Source organism: Schistocerca americana, chromosome 6, assembly GCF_021461395.2.
Source record: "Schistocerca americana isolate TAMUIC-IGC-003095 chromosome 6, iqSchAmer2.1, whole genome shotgun sequence".
NCBI classification, from domain to species: domain Eukaryota; kingdom Metazoa; phylum Arthropoda; class Insecta; order Orthoptera; family Acrididae; genus Schistocerca; species Schistocerca americana.
In genome coordinates, this window is record NC_060124.1 from 449,216,840 (window position 1) to 449,229,616 (window position 12,777).

Sequence of the window (12,777 nt, forward strand, 5' to 3'; positions counted from 1 at the left end):
CACAAAATTTTTAATATTTATTTTCATTTTGAGACATTTACCACAACATGTCTGCTCTCATTTTAAGAGTTACGATATCCCTTATTAATGTTTTATGTTTGCTGGTACGATGACAAAATCAACAGATGGGTTACACTTTTTTTATTATGAGGTGCATTCAAGTTCTAAGGCCTCCGATTTTTTTTCTAATTAACTACTAACCCGAAATCGATGAAACTGGTGTTAATTCTCGACGTAATCGCCCTGCACACGTACACATTTTTAACAACGCTGACGCCATGATTCCATGGCAGCGGCGAAGGCTTCTTTAGGAGTCTGTTTTGACCACTGGAAAATCGCTGGTGAGTGTGCGGCCACGGAGAGTGTCTTTCATTGTTGGAAAATGCCAAAAGTCACTAGGAGCCAGGTCAGGTGAGTAGGGAGCATGAGGAATCACTTCAAAGTTGTTATCACGAAGAAACTGCTGCGTAACGTTAGCTCGATGTGCGGGTGCGTTGTCTTGGTGAAGCAGCACACGCGCAGCCCTTCCCAGACGTTTTTGTTGCAGTGCAGGAAGGAATTTGTTCTTCAAAACATTTTCGTAGGATGCACCTGTTACCGTAGTGCCCTTTGGAACGCAATGGGTAAGGATTACGCCCTCGCTGTCCCAGAACATGGACACCATAATTTTTTCAGCACTGGCGGTTACCCGAAATTTTTTTGGTGGCGGTGAATCTGTGTGCTTCTATTGAGCTGACTGGCGCTTTGTTTCTGGATTGAAAAATGGCATCCACGTCTCATCCATTGTCACAACCGATGAAAAGAAAGTCCCATTCATGCTGTCGTTGCGCGTCAACATTGCTTGGCAACATGCCACACACGCAGCCATGTGGTCATCCGTCAGCATTCGTGGCACCCACCTGGATGACACTTTTCGCATTTTCAGGTAGTCATGCAGGATTGTGTGCACAGAACCCACAGAAATGCCAACTCTGGACGCGATCTGTTCAACAGTCATTCGGCGATCCCCCAAAACAATTCTCTACACTTTCTCGATCATGTCGTCAGACCGGCTTGTGCGAGCTCGAGGTTGTTTCGGTTCGTTGTCACATGATGTTCTGCCTTCATTAAACTGTCGCACCCATGAATACACTTTCGACACATCCATAACTCCATCACCACATGTGTCCTTCAACTGTCGATGTATTTCAATTGGTTTCACACCACGCAAATTCAGAAAACAAATAAATGCACGCTGTTCAAGTAAGGAAAACGTCGCCATTTTAAGCATTTAAAACAGTTCTCATTCTCACCGCTGGCGGTAAAATTCCATCTGCCGTACGCTGGCGTACGGTGCTGCCATCTCTGGGACGTATTGACAATGAACGCGGCCTCATTTTAAAACAATGTGCATGTTTCTATCTCTTTCCAGTCCGGAGAATAAAATCGGAGGCCTTAGAACTTGAATGCACCTCGTACGTCTGTGATAACTGTACCCCTAACTATCACGGTTGTTCTGAATTCTTACTAGGTACGCTTTTTTCGGTTGTTCTCTCCACGCTACAGTGTCGATCAAGAAGAGCTCTGAGTACAACATAATTTCTAGTACAATGTAGCTCTTATGCATAAAAATAACTAATTGCAGATAGTGAAATAAGATACTAATTTCAGGTAGAAAAGAAATAGTGTACACTGGAAATTGTTTCATTTCAACTTGTAAGGTCCCTGCTGCCTTGTAGAAAAGGATTACCTGTCACATTAAATACTGATATGGACTGATTTGAGAAGAATGCTCTCTCACATACAAAGCTTTGACCCGTCAAGCAGATTTGATTTGAAGTGAGTGCAAAGAGTTTGTAGAAATTTTCCTGGAGAGTGAACACTTCCATTGTTAGCGCAACATTTTGCAGTGTACAGGGAAAAGGAAAACTGAATTTAAATGATCATGAGTAATCGTACCAAATATCTCACCACACACAAAAGTAAATTAGTTGCAGCGCAAATGGGCATGTGGACTCAATTTGTTACAATAATGCTAAAGATAAGACGTCGGACGAACACACTTTCTGCAGAAGAAAGTATTGCGTGTTTGAAGAGATGGCAGCCGGTCATCGTAAACTTCACTCCACGATATTTCGACTGGACACCTGCCAGTTATCTTCAGCTGAGCGATCGAAGACTTACGGAGACGTTTTCTGCTCCGTCATGTACAGCGCGCTTCACCTGAAGATGACAGGTAGGTGTCCAGTCGATATATCGTGGAGTGAAGTTTACGATGACCGGCTGCAATCGCGAAACTTTTCGAAAATTTAAATTTCACAAAGTATTGTCTCTCTGCCACCTGTGTCAGCACCAAAAGTACCTTTCCTGCTGAAAAGCATACAGGGTTACGCGAATATTCGGAGTGATTATCACTATTGTTGACGTAAATTTCTGTAAAAGAGTCGGAGAATAATAGCAGTTGCGGAGGCCCATATGATATGATTCGCATTATTGAGGAGGAGGAGGAGGAAGTTAGTGTTTAACGTCCCGTCGACAACGAGGTCATTAGAGACGGAGCACAAGCTCGGATTAGGGAAGGATGGGGAAGGAAATCGGCCGTGCCCTTTCAAAGGAACTATCCCAGCATTTGCCTGAAGTGATCTAGGGAAATCACGGAAAACCTAAATCGGGATGGCCAGACGCGGGATTGAACCGTCGTCCTCCCGAATGCGAATCCAGTGTGCTAACCACTGCGCCACCTCGCTCGGTGTTTCGCATTATTAATCATATTCCAACTCCTGAGTGCAAGTCGGCATAATTCGTTAAAATAGGAATATGAATGGCGAGGAAAATGGCTGGAAAAAATATTTGAATGTAAATTCATATAAGCCACTTCAGAAATGTCAGTGACTCACCATGAAACATATATTATGGGCGAAAAAAAGAAGGAAGAAACATGTGGCAGACAGAGTTCCAAAATGTAGGTAAATCAGAAGAAGGATGATCCACATCCAGATAAGTCGCCAACTGTATACAAATGTTAACCAATAATGAGTATCTCGATATTGGTTGGACTGACATTCCGATGAACAGATCGCAAACAGATTCTGTACCGGGCCTCGAAACGCTCTCCTCACAAAGAGGCAGTATCTGTGTGTAACACATATGCCATCACATAAAAAAGGATGGTATTTTAGCAATGCTAATCAATAAAATAGTTGAGCATGACCGACACGTTCGTCGTGAATAATTAGCAAAATCGTGTTACAAGTGTGTACTTCGTGCACGCAGCCAAGCCATATGTCACCACATCACCATCCAGCGACCCGAAACTCGCGGCGTTCGACAGCAAAATTACCTTCCTCAACGCGGCGGAATGCAGACTTACCTAGTTTAAACTCATGCCCCAGGGTTCGCAGCGTGGAGGGCAGTGATGTGATTGGACCGTTCAGCCGAAACTGAAGGAGTCCTTTCTAGATGGCTCACAGACTATTCCAAAGATAACTCAGTTGTTCGTAATCGATACTGGGTACAGAATTGCATCTTTGCAATGAGCCTGCAGTGACTGGTATATGAAAATAATTCAAATGTATAAATAGCAAAGTACATATTCAAATTCGCAATGCTGTGGACCACTTTCAAAGGGACCTGTAGACGTTCTACCGGGTGAGCCTGAACGTCGACAACATTTCGAATATTTTTCAGATATACTTTCAGATATTTTTCTAGGACTCGTTGTCTCCGATGGTTCGTTATACCCAGTGAAAATGTATTCACCATTTATTCAGTGTGTTTCTGTCAAAATGCAGGGTGACAATAATTGAACTACATGAAACAAAATCGTCATAACTTCTGAACGGTTTGCGTTAGGACGTTCAAACTGCACGGTTGGCCGCAGGGCGTGATGGGAGTATGCGCATGCGCACACGTCTTCTTGTTCCACTTGGATGGGTTCGTAAATAAGCAAATTTGGCACATTTAGGGGACTGCGAATCCGCATTTCGCGATCGAGAAGTCCCCTCACCCTCAACGGGTAACCGTGTGGTTTGCAACGTCCAATCAGGGCATAATCGGCGCGATATTCCTTGATGTTATGGTGACTACCGAACGGATCGTGAAAGTTTTGGATGATGAGTTCATCCCAGTTACCCAAAGTAACCCTGATTTCGACAAGAAGTCGTTCATGCAAGATGGAGCTCGACCCCTACCGAAGCAGGAGAGTGATGTCCTGGAGGAGCACTTTGGGGATCGCATTCTGGCTGTGGGGTACCCAGAGGCCACAGCATGGGCCTCGATTGGCCGCTATATTCTCTGGATCTCAACGCATGCGACTCCTTTTTATGGGGCTACATTAAAGACAAGATGTACAGCAATAACCACAGAACTACTGCTGAGCGAAAACAGCCATTCAGGAGGTCATCTACACCATCGATGTTCTGACACTTCAGCGGGAATTTCGCTAATCGTTAGCGCCACATCATCGCCAATGATGGCAGGCATATCGAACATGTCATAACCTGACCCCGAATATCTGTAGTGGCGTTTACATGTTGAATAAAGTATGTGAACGCCGCAGTTTGTAACTAATTTACCTTTTCTTCATGGAGTTCAGTAACTGTCACCCTGTACCTTACTAACAATGAAAAAAATTTTCAAATGCTTGTAGGACTCACCCACTGAGGGTTCCGTACGAATTTAATTATTAATAAAGACATTTCATCCATTTTGAGAATAGAGGATCTCCACCATAAGGCCTGTTATCAACATCGATACTGGCAAGATATTGGTCCCAGGGATTCCAAGACTTTCGATGGGGCAATAAAGTCATTCCTTGAACGATATTCCACATTTACAATTGTGACCCAGTCAGCCTGATGTGAAACATTACTTCTTGCCAAGTTTCATCACTGTAAATCAACGGAAACAACTTTATAGGTGAGATCTGGTATCGCAGGACAGAGCGGATCAGGTTCTGGAAAGGTGCCAAGATCAGTTACTGTTACTTACACAACAACACAGAACTTTATTCATTGAAAACATAATGCACTGTTTTCTCTTTAAAACAACAACAAGGATCAATTCACCGCTGAGGGCCGAAGTAACTTCTCAATAATAATGTTCAAAATGGTTCAAATGGCTCTGAGCACTATGGGACTTAACATGTGGTCATCAGTCCCCTAGAACTTAGAACTACTTAAACCTAACTAACCTAAGGACACCACACACATCCATGCCCGAGGCAGGATTCGAACCTGCGACCGTAGCGGTCACGTGGTTCCAGACTGAAGCGCCTTTAACCGCACTGCCACACCGGCCGGCAATGTTCAAATAATTCCTTTTAAAAGACAATGATTTAGAGAAACGTCTGAAGGCTTTACTTAAATAAAATTAAAGTATCCTTGAATATTCCTTTTAAGGCACTAGAATTTAGACAAACGGCTGAAGGCCTTACGTAAATAAAATTAAAAAAGGCCCGAATAATATTTCAGATTAACAAAGGAAATCCTTTAAAAGGCAAGTATTCACCAATTTCGGCTAGAAGCCTTATTAAGGAAAATTTGAATTAATTCCTCGACTGAAAGCCCAGAAGTATTGCAACACAATAAAAAGCAACCTTGAAAGACAATCATTTACACAGTAAAACAGAAAACCATCTTAAGAAAACTTGAAATAACGGCTGAAGGCCCAAACAATTATTCAAAATAATTAAAGACAAACCTTAAGATAAGCATTTACACAGTACGGGTGAAGGCCATTTTAAGAATTCAAGATAATTAAAGAGAAACGTTACAGGCAGTAATTTACGCGTTACGGCTGAAAGCCACAAATTTTAAAACAAACGCTGCTGAAGGCCTAAATACAGAGCAAACAAGAATTTTAAATAAAACACGGCTGAAGGCCTAATCTTAATATACTTCACATAAGGTTCAGCTGAAGGCTATATTCTAAAAATAGAACAGACAAAATTAATACACGGCTGAAGGCCTGGCACAGTACTTACAACAAAAGAAAATCGCAATCACAAACAACAGAACAGTGTTGCTCAGAAGTGCTCCAAGGTTCGGCCTGGGTAGGAAACTGTAACAGCTGTTTAGGTGAGACAGGCAGCCAAGCGTAACACTAAATTATCGGGTGGCAGCACGGCCTAGGGACGGCTGAAGAACCAACCAGCAACCTAATCAATTCCCTTCCACCCAACCAACGGCACGACAACTGAAAATATCAGCGAGGGCGAATATCGCAGCAGCCCTACGTCTTGATAATTGGCATCTAAACACAGTCAAGGCACAATAACCACTCAAAGAAAAAAAGAGAAAGAGAACAATATCAAGCTGTCGAACTACACGCCGTGGAGACTTCCTCGCTGCTCTGTCGCAACCGACCGACTACTCCTACTGCAGTACGCAGACAGCATTCATCTGATTAGTGGAAATCACAGAAGCTACACACAGTTCCACGTAAACACTTGCACAAGATCTCGAACAATCGTAAAAGCAATCACTGTGGAATAATAAGGACGAATGCCAACTCGACACGCACAGAGTTTCCACAACCGGTCGGCGACCAAATACACGTCGTCGGATGAGACGAACGACCAACCAAGGTCGTTCTCACTCAAGTTAGTGTGTCGGCAACGGTCGGGCGAGTCTTGGCTATCCGGAGCTCACTTTAGTTCCACTGTTTCTCATAATAATTTAAGACATGTATAGAAATTAATCTGATTATTACTGTTCATGATACATTTTTTTGTCAGTATATGATGCAAGAGAATCCAGCAACCGTTGTCCACGTCTTCACATCCACTCAGTGCGCTGTAGCATCCCAGGAGATGGACAACAGCCTTGGAAGTCGTGGTGTCCTTCATTCTGCTAGAGGTTCACATTTGACTTCATATTCTTCGACACGTAGCGCGTCATTCACTGGATGTTTGTGGTTATCTCTGTTGCGTAGTAGGTCAGAATCTGCTAATGTGCTGTATGCCTAGCGATCTAAAAAACATCACCAAAAGATGACGTCTGCCATATGTGAACTCAGCTCCAGGGAAATCAACAAAAGCTGGTGGACAATAAAGACAAAAACGCCCTCTTCTTCTGCACTCCTCACTGCCTTAAAAATCATGCTCACCCCAAAGCACCGTACTTACAACCATTTGTTGCCGTTACCTAAAATAGACATACGATTGTTGTAAGATTATGTATTTTTTTTACATTGAAGTGGTGGTATAGTAGCAGCATTCATCAGTAGTAATCAAAACGTCCAGGGTCCTCAGGTTCAAACATAAACAGGTTTGAATCAAAATCATCAGTAACAATGGCCAAAGGCTCCTAGTGTAGTAACTCAGCCTTGTCCCGCCAACAGTCTTGTCAAAGAGGGAAGAGGAACAGACAAATTCGGTGCAACCTGTTGCTCTTGAGTTGGGAAACTTCTACTAAAAGTCGAAAGAATGAACAGAGATCATCGGCTTGACGATGCAGAAGACAGTGCATTAAAATCTCTCCACTGGAAAAACTTTTCGCATAAGTTCAAAACTGGAATATCCAGGAAGGAACTGCCAATGGGAGATACAGATGAGAAAAAGACTGAATGACCGACGAAAGGGTGACGCTCTACCAGTAGAAGCATGTACTGTCAGAAGTTTGAATGTGGTAGGGAAGCTAGAAAATCTGAAAAGACAGATGCAGAGGCTCGGTTAAGATACAGTGGAGGTCAAAAGCGAAATGGAGAGAAGATAATGCTTCCTTATCAGAAAATCGTGGATAATTTCGAAAGCAGCAAAAAATGGAGTAAGGGAGTAGGACATGGTAAGAAGAAGAAGTAGGGGAACATAGTGAGCTACTGCAAACAATTCAGTTATGGTATTTTTCCCATCTGAATCGACAGCCAACCAACTCCATCAGCAACAATTCAGGTATAAAAGTTGACCTCACAAGGAGGAGATGAAGAGATATGGAGAGTAAGTGAGCAGGTAATTATACTGTGGTAAGGGAGATGATAATGTAGCGATCATGGAGTGTTGCAACGCATAATACAGGAAGGAATAGAAGACAAAGTTACGGGAGAATATGGGACTGGTGGTAGCCATGAGAAAGGAGAAACACTAATAGAACTGTGCAATAAATTTCAGCTTCTAATAGCGAATTCATTGTTCAAAAAGTACAGTTTGCTAGTCTCCCATTGGTCACCACCTAGATGACGGATAGAGGAATGCTCATCAGATGTGGCGGGTACCGAAAAAATAAAACACCCGGAGTGGACCAAATCCAGCATAACAGTTCTGAGGCAGAATAGTTCAAATGGCCTAATCCTTGACGATTGCTCAGAAATGACAAGCTGGGAAGGTATACTTGGAAAGGACACAGTCACGGGAAGATTCCAGCTAGCATTACATCATGGTTAGGCAGAGATTCCGAAATCACATATTTGATTGTAAGCGTACCGAGGAGCAGATATAGACTCAGATCGCAATTTAGTAACTACGAACGCAGACTAAAGTCTGGAAGAACCAGTGTGGAAAAAAATTGGATACTTAAATACGGTGCAGAGGAATTATGACATAATAACACCTAATAGGCAGTTCAGTAGAAGAGGAATTGCCATATCTGAAAAGGCCAATCACAGAAGTTGTACAGACCAACTTATGTACAAGAAAAGTGGCTGTTTCTGTGCTACTTTATTGGCACCAGTCTGTATCGACAGCTCAGGCACACTTTTTGCTTCCCGCGAGGTCGAGGCAATCCCAAGTTCCGCGAGAGCGCAGTGTGTGCTCTAGCGCAGAAAGCCCTCCATAAAGCCCTCTACAAAGAAAGTAGCGGCGGCGACCGCCATTTTAGGCCCGAGCGGCTAGCGCGCTCCGATAGCGCACCAAAGGCCGCTGCGTTAAAACGTGTTTATAATCACTTTTCGACGGATGTTCAGGTGCAAACTTTACTGCAGTAATTAATTTGCTCTGCAGTACAGTTTTGCATTATTAAATTCCACAACTATAGAGAAGCAACCAATACGACGGAAAGTGTAATCCTTCTACCACGCCGGCCAGAGTGGCCGAGCGGTTCTAGGCGCTACAGTCTGGCACTGCGCGACCGCTACGGTCGCAGGTTCGAATCCTGCCTCGGGCGTGGATGTGTGTGATGTCCTTAGGTTAGTTAGGTTTAAGTAGTTCTGAGTTCTAGGGGACTGATGACCTCAGAAGTTTAGTCCCATAGTGCTCAGAGCCATTTGAGCCTTCTACCACACCAAGTTCTTAAACATCGGCTTTCATTTATACATCTACATCATACGCCACAAGTCACCCAATGACGTGTGGCGGAGAGTACACCAGGTACCACTAATTGCGCCCCCTTCTCTGTTCCATTCGCGATTGGCGTGTGGGAAGGATGATTGTCTGTAAGCCCCTGTGTTGCCTCTAATTTCACGAATTTCCATGTTAGTAGGAATGAAATCGTAATAAACTTTTTTGCAAACCAATATTTAATACCTTCCTTAAACATTGTCAGACATTTTTGTAACAAGCATTTACAATTACTTTGATTAACGTGCAGAAGTGTAACACTTAAAGAACGGTAAGTTTTTGATAAATGCGTCACTGCGGCACCAGAATGAAACTTTCAGACTAAAATTATGTTAATGTTAACATATTTTATTGCTAATAAGCAAATAAAAAGAGTGGACTATAATAAGAAATAATTATTTTAACGTGCTGGCACTTGACTTATTATGTTTACAACTATTTACAATTTTATTTGGCAGTTTTCATGCTCATATTCTTGCTACTGTACTGTGATTTTGTTTTCCTCTGAACAAGCCGATTACGCTTCATCAAGGACTATTGCTCCAATTGCTCCTGTTAGTGGTCAAGGTCTGTAGTCTGCTAAGTGGAATGGGTGATTTGAGTGAGTTGTTAACATAGGTTTAATATACTTCTCTAGAATATAAAGTTCTTAAAATTGAGGAAACATAAGCTTGAATTATGGCCACTGCTGATTCTAGAATTAATAGAAGTATTTGTCCAATAGTTAGTAGTGAGGTTAAGTTTATTGCTATAGATGGTCCTGTGTTTCCTAGTAAGGTTAATAGTAAGTGTCCTGCAATTATATTTGCTGCTAGTCGTACTGCTAGTGTACCTGGTCGAATGACATTTCTAATTGTTTCAATTAATACTATAAATGATATTAATGCAGGTGGCGATCCTTGTGGAACAAGGTGTGTAAATATATGATTAGTATGATTAATTCATCCAAATAATATGAATCTTAATCATATAGGTAGGGCGATTGCAAATGTTAATGCTAAATGTCTTGTTCTAGTAAAGATGTAAGGGAATAATCCTATAAAATTATTAAATAGTATTATAATAAAAATTCATGAAGGTGGCCCATTGATCGTGACCGGGCCAAATATCTCACGAAATAAGCGTCAAACGAAAAAACTACAAAGTACGAAACTTGTCTACCTTGAAGGGGGAAACCATATGTCACTATGGTTGGTCCGCTAGATGGCGCTGCCATAGGTCAAACGGATATCAACTGCGTTTCTTTTTAAATGGGAACCCCCATTTTTATTACATATTCGTGTAGTACGTAAATAAATATGAATGTTTTAGTTGGACCACTTTTTTCGCTTAGTGATAGATGGCACTGTAATAGTCACAAACGTATAAGTACGTGGTATCACGCAACATTCCGCCAGTGCGGACGGTATTTGCTTCGTGATACATTACCCGTGTTAAAATGGACCGTTTACGTTCTCAGGCCGACCCTTGGAACACTTCTGAGCACCACTTGTTCTGTTTGTTTTAGATTGTGATTTTCATTTTAGTTTGAAGTATTTTGCGAGGCCTTCGGTCGTGTATTAATTCAGTTCTTTTTAAATTTTACATAAAGGCCTTAGGCCATGTTATATTAAAATTTTGAAGATTGATTTTGATTAAACATTTTTTCCTTAAAATTTGTTCTATCTGAAATTGTTTGTAATCCAGGCCATAAGCCGTTAGTTGTTCGATGTGTTATGTGTAGCCTTCAGCTGAGCATTTACGTGAACCCCTTTTAATATGGCGTTCAGCCGTGTGTATTCTTTAAAGGAAAATTTTTTTATAAGAAAGAAGGGGTTTATTTTAAATTTTTTTCTGACTTGTTGTTCAGGCCTTCAGTCGTTGTTTCAAATTTGTTTGTGACCTTCAGCCGTGCAATAAGTTAATATTTCTTTAATTAGGCTTTCGGCCGTTCTGTTCTATGTTTAAAAAGAAATTTTGTGGTTAGAAAAATTGTTTATTAATGTGTTTTAATTATAGTTGTTCGTCAGACGTGTAGTGTAGGCCTTCAGCTGCTAATTGTTATTAGTTGCATGTTTTCTTTTTACCTTCTGTTTTTAATGGTTTTTGATTTCTAAGGCAGGCCTTCAGCCGTTCTTGTTTTTGATGTGGCTTTGGGCCTTCAGCCCAGAAAGCATCTCAAGTTTTCCTTAACTAGGCCTTCAGCCGTTTTGTCTATTTGTGATCTTTTAAAGCAGTGTGTAAATAAGTGGTTCTTAGAAAAATAAAGTTGTGTGTTTGATTGTGCAACTCACAGTAACTGTTTACGGCCCCATCCACAATCGTAACATCCTGAGCGCTCTCTGAGTACCTACCAACCAGGTTTGAGCAACATAAACACATTCTCTGCAATTAATACTTCAGTAGAGATTAGAAAATGTCACAGAAATTAATTATTGCACATTAAGACAAAATAAAAAGATGCATTATTTATTTGAAATTCCGTTCCCGCATTATTGCATTCATGGTTATTTGTTTCGATCTATTCAAATTAATGCTATAAAGGAAGCTAAAAGAGATGCTTTGCATTATGAAAGAAGAATCATTGTGACTTGAAACTTCCTGGCAGGTTAAAACTGTGTGCCGGACCGAGACTCGAACGCGGGACCTTTGCCTTTCGCGGGCAAGCGCTCTACCAACTGAGTTGTTGGTAAGCTTTCCAGTGAGCTCGAAGTTTATATTCACAGCCCTTTGGCGAGGTATATGTATAGGGCTATTACAAATGATTGAAGCGATTTCACAAATTCACTGTAGCTCCATTCATTGACATATGGTCACGACACACTACAGATACGTAGAAAAACTCTTAAAGTTTTGTTCGGCTGAAGCCGCACTTCAGGTTTCTGCCGCCAGAGCGCTCGAGAGCGCAGTGAGACAAAATGGCGACAGGAGCCGAGAAAGCGTATGTCGTGCTTGAAATTCACTCACATCAGTCAGTCATAACAGTGCAACGATACTTCAGGACGAAGTTCAACAAAGATCCACCAACTGTTAACTCCATTCGGCGATGGTATGCGCAGTTTAAAGCTTCTGGATGCCTCTGTAAGGGGAAATCAACGGGTCGGCCTGCAGTGAGCGAAGAAACGGTTGAACGCGTGCGGGCAAGTTTCACGCGTAACCCGCGGAAGTCGACAAATAAAGCAAGCAGGGAGCTAAACGTACCACAGCCGACGGTTTGGAAAATCTTACGGAAAAGGCTAAAGCAGAAGCCTTACCGTTTACAATTGCTACAAGCCCTGACACCCGATGACAAAGTCAAACGCTTTGAATTTTCGGCGCGGTTGCAACAGCTCATGGAAGAGGATGCATTCAGTGCAAACTTGTTTTCAGTGATGAAGCAACATTTTTTCTTAATGGTGAAGTGAACAGACACAATGTGCGAATCTGGGCGGTAGAGAATCCTCACGCATTTGTGCAGCAAATTCGCAATTCACCAAAAGTTAACGTGTTTTGTGCAATCTCACGGTTTAAAGTTTACGGCCCCTTTTTCTTCTGCGAAACAAACGTTA